The 14357-nt window shown below is 46.8% G+C and overlaps 1 protein-coding gene across 1 annotated transcript in view; it reads left to right on the top strand.

The window, feature by feature from the left end:
* The window catches only part of GCN1 (GCN1 activator of EIF2AK4), a 1783851-nt gene that overhangs the window by 501064 nt on the left and 1268430 nt on the right, over positions 1-14357 (top strand). The window lies entirely within an intron of this gene.

The following is a 14357-nucleotide window of genomic DNA, read 5'->3' as shown; positions in this document are numbered from 1 at the left end:
AGAATATAATTCATGTTCAACTGCCTTTTACAACAGGGCTTGCAAGACAAACCGGCACCTGGACTACTGATTAGATGCGGCTTCTGCTCGGCTTCAAGGACTTGGTGAGAGAGAAAAACAATGCATTTCTGCACAGTTCGACATTCCTGTCTTAGCATTTCAGAGTTCAAGCCGTGGCCTTGCAGTGTGTGCGAATCTGAAGCATAGAATATATTTGCAAAGCGTTTAACAGAAAAGAAAAACAAAATGGCTGACATTTCACAAAATGGACGCCCTTTGGTTACATTGACGATTCTTTGATTGCGACGTTTGTCACATGATGCGATTTGCTTCTGGTCAACATATTATATGTTTCATTTGACTATGGGATTACTTTTCTGGTCCGACGTGGTCTTCTACCTACTACGTCACACCCTGTGACCATCAACCAGCCTTGCCAGGTAATTCCATTTTTCCTTTGCTTATTGACACATTAGTATAGCAATTTTTACAATCCACTTGCCGTCTCTATTATTGTAGGTAGCCGCTGCGCACTAGAGACTTCTGCAACTGTACACAAGACAGTCCATATTTCTTTTCGCCTCCCTAGACGTCATTAACCAAAGGTGAGGCCTAGACCTATTCTCCTCACATTCCATTAATAATGAATGGTATGATCACACTTCCTCTTTTTAACTTGTGCTATTTTTACTGTTTTAGATGAACACTCGTGCATCTATTAATCCTCTTGTTGTCCTGAAGAAGGCTCGGAGCCCCTGAAAGTGATCTCACCATCAACAAGACTTTATTATAGACACTGAGTGACTTTGGTGTCTATAATACTTGTATCTGACTTACAAACACTAACCTGAGTCTCTAAGCTAGAAACACCCAATCTGTCGACAGTCAAAATGTGTTTAGTATCGGTTCCCACACACACATTTTTCCATATTGAATTTCTTTCTTGTCAAGACACGTCTTTTTGTCTTCTTTTTGGTTAACAAATTATAACCCTATTTGATGCATGTTTTAACATGTTTTTTTTCTATTAAACTTTTTTTTATATGTATAAATTCAAGTGTGATCTTCTATAGCTAGTTTAAGCAATCACTAGTTTTCGAATAGGTCCCCCCGCCAACACGTCTAAGGGAGGGGTAGCCTGGTGTCTATTCCTTTTTGTCCTTGATACCCACTTTGCCTTCTAGAACCAGGCCCCCCTTTAACAAAAACGGCTATTGCCCTTGACTTTTCTCAGGCTAGTGTGAGACAGTTGTCGGAAGACAAAAATGTTCCACTGATGTTACTGAGCTTGGTGGGGGCAGTGATATGTTTATGCATGTTTAGCTCAGAATCTAGCTAAACGCCTCTGGTTTTTACATGGCAGGAGACGCTGGTAATTTTTCCGTCGATGGTAAAGGATACGAAGGCCGGGTCCATATATTTGAGCCGAAACGGGTACCTAAAATGAGCAGTTGTTTGATCATCATTCAAGCATGGATGGTGGTCTGCCCTCCAGGCTTGAATGATGCTATAGACTCTTAATGTCAGTCAGTGGTGTTACCAGTGAATTTGAGTAGCACTGGGGTGTCAACAGCAAAGCTTGTATAGGGGTTTTCCAGGTTGTCAAGGTGGTCGAAAAGGGGCTTTGGGGCTTAGTATACATGTTTTGAATGTGGGTGACCGGCACAAGCCTTGCTGTACCCCATAGGAGACAGGGATGGGGTTGGCTGCTTCAGAGCTAGCAAAAATCCTAGAGGTGCGTTCAGAGAAAGGAGTTGACCCAGCTAGCCTCTTCTATTGAAAGCTTGAATTTCCCTTAGAGGTGAGTTGCTGGCAGAGGATATTGTTACCCCGGTAGGGAGGTTCGCAAAACATCTACGCCTTGGAGGAAATAACATCCAACAAGTGGGTCTTGACCACCATGGTACAGGCATTGCATAGAATTCATGGAAAGACTACATTCATTCCCCCAATAAACGGGGGAATTCTGCCAGAACATCTATGGCTTCTAACAGCAGAAATTCGGGCATTGCTCTAAAAAGGAGCAGTAGAAAGTCCACTATCGCAGGTAAAGGGGGTTAGGTGGGGTATTTCTTCTCTGTACTACTTTGCTTCACCGAAAGATGAAACAAAAAGCCCAGTGCTGAAGCTCAGTATGACAAAGTTTCAAGAGGCCATTCCCACTACCCAAAGAGGGCGATTGTTTTGGCAACATTGTACATGAAACATCATTTTCAGATTACAATGCTCCCAGCATGTCCAAATTGCTTTTATGTCCCTACATGGACATACGCTTTTTCTACTTAACTTTTTTCAACAAAATTATTTCAAATAAAACCTTTATTTTATTCCCCCAAATCCCCCCTTCCCTATTTTATAAACCCTACATGACCACCTTGTTAGGGAGAATTCTCTGTTTAGGCTGAATTTCCAAACCTAGTGAGTCCCCCAGCAGCTTTGCTGGATTTTTGGGGTTTATTTTTTTCTCCTGCCAAGAGTGAGACTCTTTTACCCTCACTCTTGGGCATGACTTGAGTGTTTCTGTGACTTGCTATGTGCTTATGGGCTATGGGGTATTTTTACCCCATAGGCTATCATTGTTTTTTTAATGTGTGTTACACAGCACCCTCAGTGCAGTAACACAGGGGTGTCATAGAGACCCCCAAACATAGACTCCACACCCTGGGACTGACTACTGTCTCCCTGGGTCTGTAAAGTCACCATTGACTTTACTAGTCTTAACTTAGGAACTTAACCAGTACACACCATCATACTGTGGAAGTACTGGTAGGGGCAAATAGATTGCCCCTGGGTCTGTTGTCGAGGGGGTACTGTCCCGTCCCCCCTCGCCGAGTTTCTGGCTGGTGGCAGTGGATACCACAGAAATATTCCACCGGAATATTTCCCAATGGGATTTCCCATTGATTTTAATGCACCACTTTTTGGTGCAATGTTAAAGATACCGCCGGTTTATTTATTTAATATAAATTCACCGGTTGGGATTTTTTGCCAGAACTCGCCGCCAAAATGGCGTCTAGGTTCACTTCAGTAACCCTGAACCCGAGTCGAGCCTTTGTTCCACTTTTGGCGGGCTTCTGCACAGAAGCCCTCCAAAGTGGTGCCATTCTGTCTGGGTACCACAGGGTGTGGGAGGGGGTTTAGGCACCCTGGACTGAGTTGCCTTGCCAACTCATGTCGCACTCTGGTGTGATTGGCCCAAGTGGTGAGCCGCCCCGCTCACCACTTAGCATGTTTGAGTGACAGCTAGGCTGTATGAATGGGGGTTTGCTGCATAAAAGCAGGGTTTTTGGGACTGGTTCTTCAGAAGTCGCCACCGGCTTCTTAGGTCCTAAGAGGGAGAAGCCGAGCCGACCTGCCAAGACGACACCACCGGTGGAGCCCTGCGGAACCGTCTCACCACTTTTCCCAACGACAGAGGAGATCTCCCGCCTGGAGAGTCTTCTTCCCTTGACTGGTGGGGACAACCAGTTTCTGCCTTCTTTTCGCCGCCCTGAAGCATCTCGTGGCCGCCTTGCCTGTGCCAAGCACCCCGGCAACCGGGATACCACTTTTTACCTCAACCGTGAAAGAGGGGTAACATCCTTTTAACCGGAAAAACTCCACGGCTGGTTTCTTCCCTGCTAGTGCAACGACCTTCAGTTTTCCTCCACGACGAGATCTTCTCCTCCTCTGGACGACGCCGCGACTTGCGCCCACTACCAGGAACAACTGCCACCGCTGGAGGATCCTTTCCATTTTAAAGGTACCGTGTTCTGCCCGGCTTCCCTTGCCACCGATTGTACTGGGTAGATTTAGCCCTCGGCTCTCGACCCTGGGTAAGCCTGGGACACCCTCACTAAACTTTTCTAAACTTGGAAAAACCTTTTCTACTCACCTGTAAAGACTTGTGACATTGTGTGATCGTGGGCATCTTTTCGCCTGGCTTTCCCTAGAGTGGGCCTGGCAACCGAACTTCCTTGCTCCTCAATAGACTGCCTTTCTAAACTCACTGTGAATCTCTGAAAAGTGTTTTGCTTTGCTGTTTTCATTACTTTTACCTTTTCCCTCCCTTTTTAACTAACTTGTCGGAGTGCCATCTAATGTTAAGCGCTCACCTCTGTTTGGAAATAAGTGGTGTTAACTTAGACTTGTCCAACCAATAACTAGGGATGTACATATAAGTAATAGTGACTGTGTTTTGACTTACTTACCTTTTCTGTGCTAGTGTAATTTGAGTGCATCTTTTTAATAAATAATTATATACTTTTACCCCTAGCTCTGGTCAGTGTTTGCTTGTACTACTGTGCCTCTGTACCTATTATGTATGCTCTGTATACTGCCTAACTCTTCTTGAGGGAAGTCTGACTGCTCAGCCACAGCTACCAGGTAAATCTGGGTGTTACAGACTGCTACCAAGTGGGTTTACTGCCAAGCACCTGTAGTCTTAAATCTTTTGCAGTGGTCCCAGAGGGAACTGCACAGGTTTCTGCCTAACACTCCTCCCGACCCCCATATATTTCAATTCGTTTTTTTGAAAGATTGTCATTGGAACAAAATATTTTGAAATAACTGTTGTGGATGAATCAACGCGATACTGTTAACATAACCAAAGGTTCAAACTAGGTCCTGTTCATTATCAATTCAAGGTCCTCCCTTATGGAATTGCGTCAGCACCTCAAGTGTTCACAAGTGTTGGCCGTGGTCACAGCACACCTCCGCAGGGAGGCCATTCCAGTGTACCCATGTCTGGATGACTGGTTAATAACCGGGGAGAATTGAACAGTGTGATGCAAGAATTTTCAATCCACAAAATAAAATCCAGTCTAGAAACCAGCAAGGAAAAACTAATTCTAGGGGCCTTTGTCAACACTAGTGTTCCCCTCTATCGAGCGTGTTCAAAACCTGGTGAAACAAATGCTCCGTTATGTGGCCGGTCGGCAGATAACAGAAAAGGCATGCGCTTGCTCGGCATGATGGCAGTTACGAAAGATTTCTTTTTTTCCCAACTTTCTCCTCATAGATCCATGCACCCCCTTTCTTTCTGCTCTGTGTTTTAACCTGTCCTGACTTTTTGAAGGCAAGTAAAGCCTTCAACTTCACTCCCAAGTCGTTCAGACTATCAGTATTGGGAAACTGTTTCCCTTTTGCATTCTTTGACTTTTGAACATTTCACACAGCATCTTTACAATGCAGTGCAATGGTAATATTTTTTTTATACGTGAGTTTTGGTTACTTTTATGTGTCTAAAGACAAGCTGGTGGCAGCAGATACATTTTTACTGTTTTTGCATTCTTTTTAGTGTGCACATTCGTGTTTACTGCTTATGGCGACTAAACGTTGCTAGTACCCTAAAATGGCTGTGCTATGAGATTTTCACTTATCCTTTGGCCATATTGTTGTTTGGCCTTCTTCCTGCCTTGCCAGGAAATTACTTATAAGGGCATTAACTTGGCTGGCAAAGCTGCTGCTTTCGCGGGCTAGTGCTTCCTTTGTATGTGCCCCAGGAAGGGGATTGAACTCTTTGGTCCCACTCCACATCAGTGGTGCCAGAAAGTCTTGGTTTGGGTCAAGAGTGAAACAAGTAGTTGTCTGATTGGACAACTACTGGCTTTTTGAATGGTGAATATCCTTACCATTGGTGTGCTTGGACACTCTGGCTTTTGGATAAGAGGACTCGTGCAACTGTTTATTCTGATCAGCGTTGGATCCAGAAATCCTTTGTAGACGAACAGCCGACTGAAGATCCGAAAACGACCCCTGAAGAGGCCTGGCATCCCTTTGTGCGTCTGGCCCGGTGAAGCCCTGTTGGACTACCTGATCTCAGAAGACACTGAGCGGTGCTTCAGCCCTTGGACTAGTGGGACTAACTAGTCACAATGCTTTCTCGACGATCCTGCCATCCTGAGTCTTCGGAGGTATCCCAGGACCACCCAGTGGACTGACCAGCTAACACGTGAGCTACTGCTGCAGAAACGTCGTTGTTCTGTGGTTGCACCTGGCACTTTGGTATTCTCCTTCCCTCCGAACTTCAGTGTCCAAGTATCCAGGGACCTTATCCTACAGAAGCTTCTTTGACTGCGACTGGAAAGGATGCCTGTTGCCTGTGCACAGACTGTCACTGGAACTTGCCTTCCCCCGCGTCCTAGAAGTGTCTTGAAGAGGCCTGCATTAGTGTTTCTTGCATTGCTTCATTGCCAGGGGTTGAAGCTTGCAGCTGTAACCAACTGGTAGAATCCTTGCACCCGCAACTCCTGGGCACTTCTCACCAAAGCCATCTGTGAAAGAGTTGGTGGGAGACTAGGGAAGAAGGGGGAGAAGTCCCTTTGTCTCCTAACCTTCAATTCCACTACCTTTTGGTTGTCAAATTTGGGTATTGACTCCTGAAATGCAAAAGAACATTTACTTAACATAGCAAAATTGGCGAAGAGTATTTTGCTGCATCAACAACACGGGTAATTTTAACTTACCTACAGAGACTCCATTCTGGGGAGAAACATTGTGGCTTATTTGACATTTGGGCACAAGGCCCCTTTCTTCTTAGGGTTTGGATGGTATCCGGTTACATTTTCGAAAACATATTTTCGAAATGCCATTTTGTCGGAAAAAAATACCACTTTTATTTCGTAATGTTTTGGTTTATTTTATGTTTTATTTTTGTTTCGTTAGTTAAAAAAAGTATCAATAAAAAGGGGGGTTGGGGAGGAACCTCCAATAAAAAAAACATTCGCAAATTTTTTTCCAGCAATTTTGTGTCGACAAAATGGCATTTCGAAAATATAGCGTTCAAAAGTTTCACTATAAACGGTTTGGACTACTTAAGTTAGGGAATTAACTTGTGACTAGGTTCCATCATTACTGTATTTAATCTACTTGCTTGCTGAATAAGTGACTTTTAATACATTTATATACCTATGGTGAATGTATTTAAATCATAGAGCAATATTACCCTTTTTATTTTTCAGTGTGTGCAGAGGGCCTACAACAAATAACTATTTTCAAAATTGTTTGCTGTATTGTGCCGACTCTTGAAGGCCCCGGCCCCACCAACACTCTCCTGAGAATAGCTTTGACTGCTCTCCATTGCTATCTTGTTTGAGCTTGGCTAACCTCCAAGTTCCCTGTTCACTAGAACTAGGGTGGCCTCCTAAAATCTGTCCATTGTGCTAGTTACTAGAATTCTCCAGCATCCGATCTTTCATGGATTCACATGCTTAGAATATTACCCGTCGTCGGGCTGGGCACCCTCGGAACATTTATAAAGCCGTTTTCCATAGGAAAAGTTTGACACTTGTGTGTCCTATCTACGTCGTTTTTGGGCTGCTTACGCATGCCCCGATAGGACGTAGCGGTATAAATGTCCCGTCCCCGCGGCTCCCTTCAGATTTCAACCGTCTTCCAAAGTAGTGGGATCACCTCCGTGTCATCTACTATTTTACTAGGTTGTTTTTTCTTTTTTTCCAATGTCTGGGAAAGCTCTATTTCGTCTGTGTGCTACATGCGGATAAAAAAGGTGTACGAAGGAGATTGCCATATGGACTGTGTATATTGTCTCCACCCTCACCATTCGGCTGACAATTAAGACATTTGTAAAGGCTTCTTGCAGAAGACCCTCAAAGACCGAAATAGACGGCTGGTGGCTTGGTTGAACGACGGAGTGGGTGCGTACCTCCCCTTAGAGGTAGGCTCCACGCATAGCTTGGCCTCAACCGCTAAATCTCCAGGGGTCCCCCGCCGTTCCGTATCGGCTGAACCTCCGGCGACGAAAGTGCATTCGATGGAGAAAAGATCCTCGGAAAAACATTCCACGAGGGAATCTCATCGAAGACTTCATAGTCTTCCTCGTCGAAAAAGGAGAGAAGACCTGTCAAGATCCTCCTCAGGTGATCATCATAGATCATCCTCGAGTCGAGATTCGTCAAAACACACAAGTTAAAAAAAGGCGGGAGCGCCTCAAGATTCTGCGCATCCACTGGTGTCGTCGATGGGAGTTCGATCGTCGCCCTCACTACCATTGATGCATATCGTCTCTTCAGTGGTTCCGCCGAGTCATGTGGCGGTGGCGACGACTGTCGAGAAATTAACCTTGTCGACGGAGGCTCCGCAGGAGGGCTGGCGACCGGAAGTGTATGACCCAGTTTTACCAGAGACCCTGTTGCAGCAGGAGGCAGCTTTTTCCATATCATCCGCGGATGAGGAACGTGAGCCAGTGGTTGGGCCTACGGAACTTGGATTGCAAGGGGTTAGCTCTCTGACTCTGTCGAGCGGTGTGAGTGTCCCAGTTACAACTCCGTTACTCAATCCTCAGGCTGTTTTATCCCTGGAGGTTTTGTCTACAAACCTTGTTGAGGAGATTGGATGCGAAGTTACCTCAGGTTACTGCTCCGGCGAGACATACCACACCAGTCGACGACGAGCCAGGCCCTTCCCATCGGCCGACTCCATTGGCGTCGACGGCAGTGCCGGTTCGTGAAGACCTTCCATGCCTGCGCCCGGAGGAAGGAGAACTATCGGAGTCAGAGAGTCTATAGCGGATGTATCGTTATCCCCTTCTAGGGACCTGACTTGGGAGTCGGAGGCGGAGATGGAAGCTCCAAGAAGCCCAGCTCAACAGTCACCTCCGGATGACATCGGTTCCTTCCACACAATGATGGGTAAGGCTTGTACCGCGTTTGGTCTGGCCCAGGAGGAGGAGGAGAAGAAAGACTGTTTCTTGTTTGATCATATGGGAAAGAGGAGAAAATCAGTATTTTCGGTTCCCATTTTAGATCATGTATGGCAAGAGGGGGCTACGAACAATGAGTCATCCGTTCTTGGAGCCGGCGACTAAAGGTAGTCTGGCAAAGAAATTTAAGGCTCCTGAGTCTACTCCAAAATGTTTGTCTTCTCAACCTTCTCCAGAGTCTGTGGTATCGGCGGCTGCTGCAAGAAAGGCAAGGTCTCAACATAAATGCACAACTCCTCTGGAGAACGAGGCCAGGAGACAAGATGCCTTTGGCAAGAAGGTGTTGTCGCTGGGGGCAACAACGGTGAAGGCGGCCAATTCTCTAGCTATTGTGGTGAGGTATGACAGATGTGGCATTGTTTAGCACCTAAACTGGAACATCTGCCGGGCGGTAGAAAATCTGCGATTACTTGTTTGTGAGGGGGGAAGAGGCTTCCAATCACTCAATCGCCGTAGATCTGGCAGAATCAGTCTTTAAGCAATTTAGCAATGGAGTGGTTTTGAGGAGACGGGCCTGGCTCAAATGCACCAACTTTTGACCAGCAGTTCAATATAAAGTGTTGGATATGCCCTTTGAAGGAGAACACATATTTGGGGAGAAGGTGGACGAGGCCTTGAATGACATGAAAGACTCGAACACAGCACACTCTTGGGGCCCTCCAGAGTGGCAGAAGTTTTTGTTAGTTTCGCCCCTTTAGAGGAGCGCCAGGAAATTCCTGGTTCTCGTCATCCAGGGACCGTACGTTCAATAGACCGTCGTACTCCTCTCAAGGCTACACAGGTGGGCTTTTCAAACCGCAAGATGTCGAGACTATCAAGCCTCATGAAAAGGGGGGGGGTTACTCATCGTCGACGAAGGACAAACAATCAAAAGACCAGCAATGGCGAGTTTCAGAACGTCCTGGGAGGCAGGGTATCTCACCGTGTCGACGAGTGGGAGAAGATAACATTAGACCGTTGGGTATTGGACACAGTGAAGTTCGGCCATTCCTTACAATTCAAAATCAAGCCGTCGCACATTCCACCAGTGTTTTCGGCTCAGTCCCATCTGCAAATTTTAAAACAAGAAGTAGTACTTATGCTACAAAAAGGGGCTATAGAATTGGTATCTGTGTCAGAGAGAGGTCAAGGAGTTTACTCCCGATACTTCGTTGTGAAGAAACCCAACGGAAAGTGGCATCCCATTCTCGATCTTCGAGATCTCAACAAAACATTAAAAAATCTGAAATTCAAAATGCTCACACTTCAGGAAGTGATCCGGTCTATTCAACAGGGGGATTTTCTGGCGTTGTTGGATCTCCAGGACGTGTATTTTCATATACCAATGCGTTGACGACAGAGTTCCTGAGGTTTGTAGTCGGGCAGACTCACTACCAGTTCACAGTGCTCCCATTCGGATTAAAGTAATCTCCCAGGATGTTCACAAAGTGCTTAGCCCCGGTAGTAGCATGGTTAAGAAAACAGGGTCATCATGTTTACCCTTATCTGGACGATTGGTTGGTGAGGCGGTCGTCCCCTATAAAAACGCAAGCAAGCCTAGAGGCCACCATGCAACATCTGCGACGACTAGGATTTGCGGTCAACTTTGAAAAGTCCTCCTTAACTCCCTCAAGGAACTTAGTGTTTTTGGGTGCAGAGTTTGAAACTGTCAGGATTGGTGAAACCATCTGTGGAGAGGATTCACAGGCTCAATCGGCTGGCAAAACAGTGGAAAGTCAACACCATAGTGTCGGTAAGGAGATATATGTCGATATTGGGGGCCATGGCTTTGTGTATCCCCTTGGTAAACAGCTGTCGCCTCTTCATGAGGCCAATTCAAGAGTTCCTGGCAGACCGATGGGCCCAGAGCCAAGGGCTTTGGTCGGACAAACTGTCAACAACGAGGTCCTACGAGCACTTCGATGGTGGCCGTCTTCGAAAACCTATCCAGAGGGATGCCCCTGCAGGACCAGGAGTTTCACATGACGATAGTGACGGATGCTTCTCTGACTTGATGGGGAGAGCATCTGGGCTCTCTTCAAACGCAAGGCCTGTGGTCGTCGGAGGAGCCAGCCCTTCATAGCAACATGCTGGAGTTAAGGGCAGTAAATTGGGCCTTGAAAGCTTTTGTGCCGCACATAAAAGGATCAGTGGTGAGAATATTGACAGACAACACAACAACAATGTTCTACTTAAGAAAACAAGGAGGTACTCGTTCCAGAACTCTTTCGACCGAAGCTCGGGAAGTATGGCATTGGGCTCTACAACAAAAGATAACTATAGTAGCCTACCATCTTCCGGGAGTAAAAAATGTACAAGCGGATTCTCTCAGCAGAGAAATGGATCAGCTACACGAATGGGAATTAAACGAGCAACAGTTGTCGAATTTTCAAAAAGTGGAGACGACCTTCCCTGGATCTCTTTGCGACGAGGGAGAACAAGTACACAGTACGCCAGCAGATGGCCGCAACTCGATTCGCTGGGGGAGGCATTCTCCTTCCCGTGGACGGACAAGTTTCTGTACGCTTTTCCCCCGTTTCCACTCATACGACGGACTCTGCAGTGGATTCAGATATACCGGGGTTGAGTGATTTTAGTGGCTCCTTATTGGCCGAGACAGGTGTGGTTCTCTGACCTGCTCCAGCGTATCAATAGCGCGACCAGTGAAGTTCCAGAAGGTTCCGAATCTCCTGTCCCGGGACAAGGGAACAGTGTGGCATCCCGATCCGGACAGTCTGACCCTGACAGTCTGGCTCCTGACTTCTGGGAGTTTGGTACCCTAACTATTTCATGGGATTGCCGTCGAATTTTACAAGCCGCGCAGGCTCCGTCCACGAACACTTTGTATGCATTCAAGTGCAGGAGATTCTGCATGTGGTGTAAAGATCAACCAGGTTAAGAGCCTCTGAATATAATTCCGGAACAGCTTCTTCCATTTTTGTTGCATTTAGCAGAGAGAGGTTTATCCTTTTCATCGTTAAAGGTTCATCTGGCAGCCATTTTGAGATTCACACGTAGAAGACATTCATCACCACTGTTTAGTGATATGCTGATAAAACACTTTATGAAAGGCTTATTTCAAACTTTTACCCCAATTAAAAAGTTTCCTCCGAACTGGAATCTTAACCTAGTGTTGACGGGACTAATGAAAGCTCTTTTTGAACCTATGGCTTCTTCATCTATGAAATTCTTATCGTGGATATTTGGCTTTTTTTTCGGTGGCTATCACTTCACCACGACGACTCTCGGAGATACAAGCACTAGTCATTGATCCTCCATACATGAGATTTTTTAAAGACCAGGTGGTGTTGGCGACCAACCCTCATTTCATACTGAAAATTCCTACTGTCTTTCATAAACATTCGTCGATTGTACTACCTACATTCTTCGACTCATCGGTCGCGGAGAAAGCTCTCCATACATTGGATGTGAAAAGAGCTCTAAAGTTTTACCTTCATCGTACTCAGCAATTTAGAAATACGAGACAGCTGTTTGTGGCTTATGGGCCATCAGCAAAAGGAAAGGCGATCTCAAAACAAGGACTGGCTCGATAGGTCTCGTCGACAATTGCCTTTTGTCACTCAAAAGCGGGGAAGCCGCTGGAAAGGCGTCCGAGAGCCCATTCCACGAGATCAACTTCATCTTCTGCGGCATTGTGGGCCGGGATTTCGCTGGGAGATATCTGCCAGGCGGCATCCTGGTCGGTGCCACACACATTTACCCGCCATTATTGCCTCGAACGGCAGCATGCAGACAATGTACAGATGGGACGAGCAGTCGTATGTCATCTATTTCAGTGAGGTAAGTATTCAGGGGAATGTCCTTTAATCTATCTATGTATATGTATATGTATATGGTAGTGGTGGTTGTTGTTTTTAAACCAACGTGTAAACCGCTGCAGTTTAAAAAAAATAAATAAAAAGAGAAAATATGTGCTTAGGATTGTATTGGTTTGCATTCACACCGTCAAATCAGGAGTACTGCTATACAGCCTATTCTGAGCATGTGAATCCATGAAAGATCCAATGCTGGTGAAGGGCATAGTTTCTTACCTGTAACTCCATTTCTCCAGCATTGGTATCTTTCATGGATTCACATGCGCCCTCCCCTGTATGAAAAAAAAATATATATATTTCTGATGTTTGTTAATCTGCTTAGAATCACATGCTGTGTATAGTCCGACATCCAGTGGTCACTGCGGAGTATTGCATTTTGTTTTTCGTAGTCGAAAAGGGGACGTCGACCAGGCGTGTCTGTAACACTATCCCTATTCCTATAGTGACGTGCGGTGTACCCACAATCCCTGACGCGTCGAGGTCCCTCTGATTGTTTTTTTCCACCCAGATATTGGTCCTTTACGCGGAGCTCCCTGAAGAGACATTGCAAATTCATTTACTCGACCCTTGGTCGTTCTTTATTAATATCCATTACATAGATCCCTCCCTCGATGTGGCTGAGAAGCTGTTTCCTCCGCCGAGCAAGAATTTCGACGGCGGAGACGAGTCGGAGGAGATCCTTCGGTGCTGCCGAGCACGTGGCCTGGCCTCGCCGGCCATAACACAGTAGGGAGAGTGGGGTCGTGGGACATTTCTTGTTTCCCTCTGAGAATGCCTTTCCCTTTCCCCTTCCTTTCCCTCAGGGTTGTTATTACAACTAAATATTTCCTCGGCTATGGAGAGGACACCCTTTAGGTTTTGCCCGCGGTACAAGGGCAAGTTCACCTGGAAAGACTAGCATAAACGGTGTAACCGTTGCTTGCCCCTCGATCACAAGGAAGACGGTTGCGCAGCTTGTCAGCTTCTTAAGCCTAAGACTTTAAAGGACTGCAAGGTCAAGAGGTGGGCGGCCTACGCCATGTCGAGGTCCGATTCCTCAGCCGCCGCGGCCGCCGCAGAAAGTGACGAGGAATGTGATGACCCGACATCTGCTTCGGAAGTCGTTCACCCCTGGAAGGAGCGCTCGCGCTCCTCGTCGTCTGTCCCCGGCCCCGACAAGCTCGGCTCACGCCCTGCTTATGGGGATGAACACCCGGTGACACTGATGCACACAAAAGACACTCTCATAAACAAACAACCCACGGCCCTTCTTCGTCGAAGATGAAGAAACCATCACCGCCATCGTAGACGCAGGTTCCAATGGCGTCCTCCTCAGACCGTAAGGCTCTTAAGCCCCACTCGCAACTGCAAATGCGACCAGCGACTGGGCTTTCCATAGACAAGGGCGCTACCCCCAAACCTCCAGACGAAGCGCTCCGTCCGAGTGCCCGTCGAAGTAGAACACGCGATGCCCGTAACGTCGAGACCAGAGCCCTCGACAGACAAATTAATCGCCGAGAGCCTGGAAAGGATTGTTTCCACTGATGGCCAGAGGTGGACGCCCAAAGATACGTCTAATACCGCTCTGAAGGCTAGAGAAACGCCGAAAAGGCCGGAAGGAAGACAGGAACTTCCCCCTTCATTTGGAGGGACTCCTAGCCTGCCGGAAGGCTTTTCAGACGGCGACGGAGACCTTTCTTGGTTATGGGAGAGGTCGAAGCGTTTGCAGGCCGAATACCCTATCCCCCCGACCCCACCACAATGCCCCCCCCCCCCACCCCAGACCGCCCAGGGGTACCTCAGGAGACCCTGGAGAGACTCCAGTTCTGTATGGAGAAGATGGAGAGGTTTATGGAGACCCA

This window comes from Ambystoma mexicanum, chromosome 10 (assembly GCF_040938575.1).
Source record: "Ambystoma mexicanum isolate Mex_15411 chromosome 10, UKY_AmexF1_1, whole genome shotgun sequence".
NCBI classification, from domain to species: Eukaryota; Metazoa; Chordata; class Amphibia; order Caudata; family Ambystomatidae; genus Ambystoma; species Ambystoma mexicanum.
This window is presented reverse-complemented; position numbering and strand designations above follow the sequence as displayed.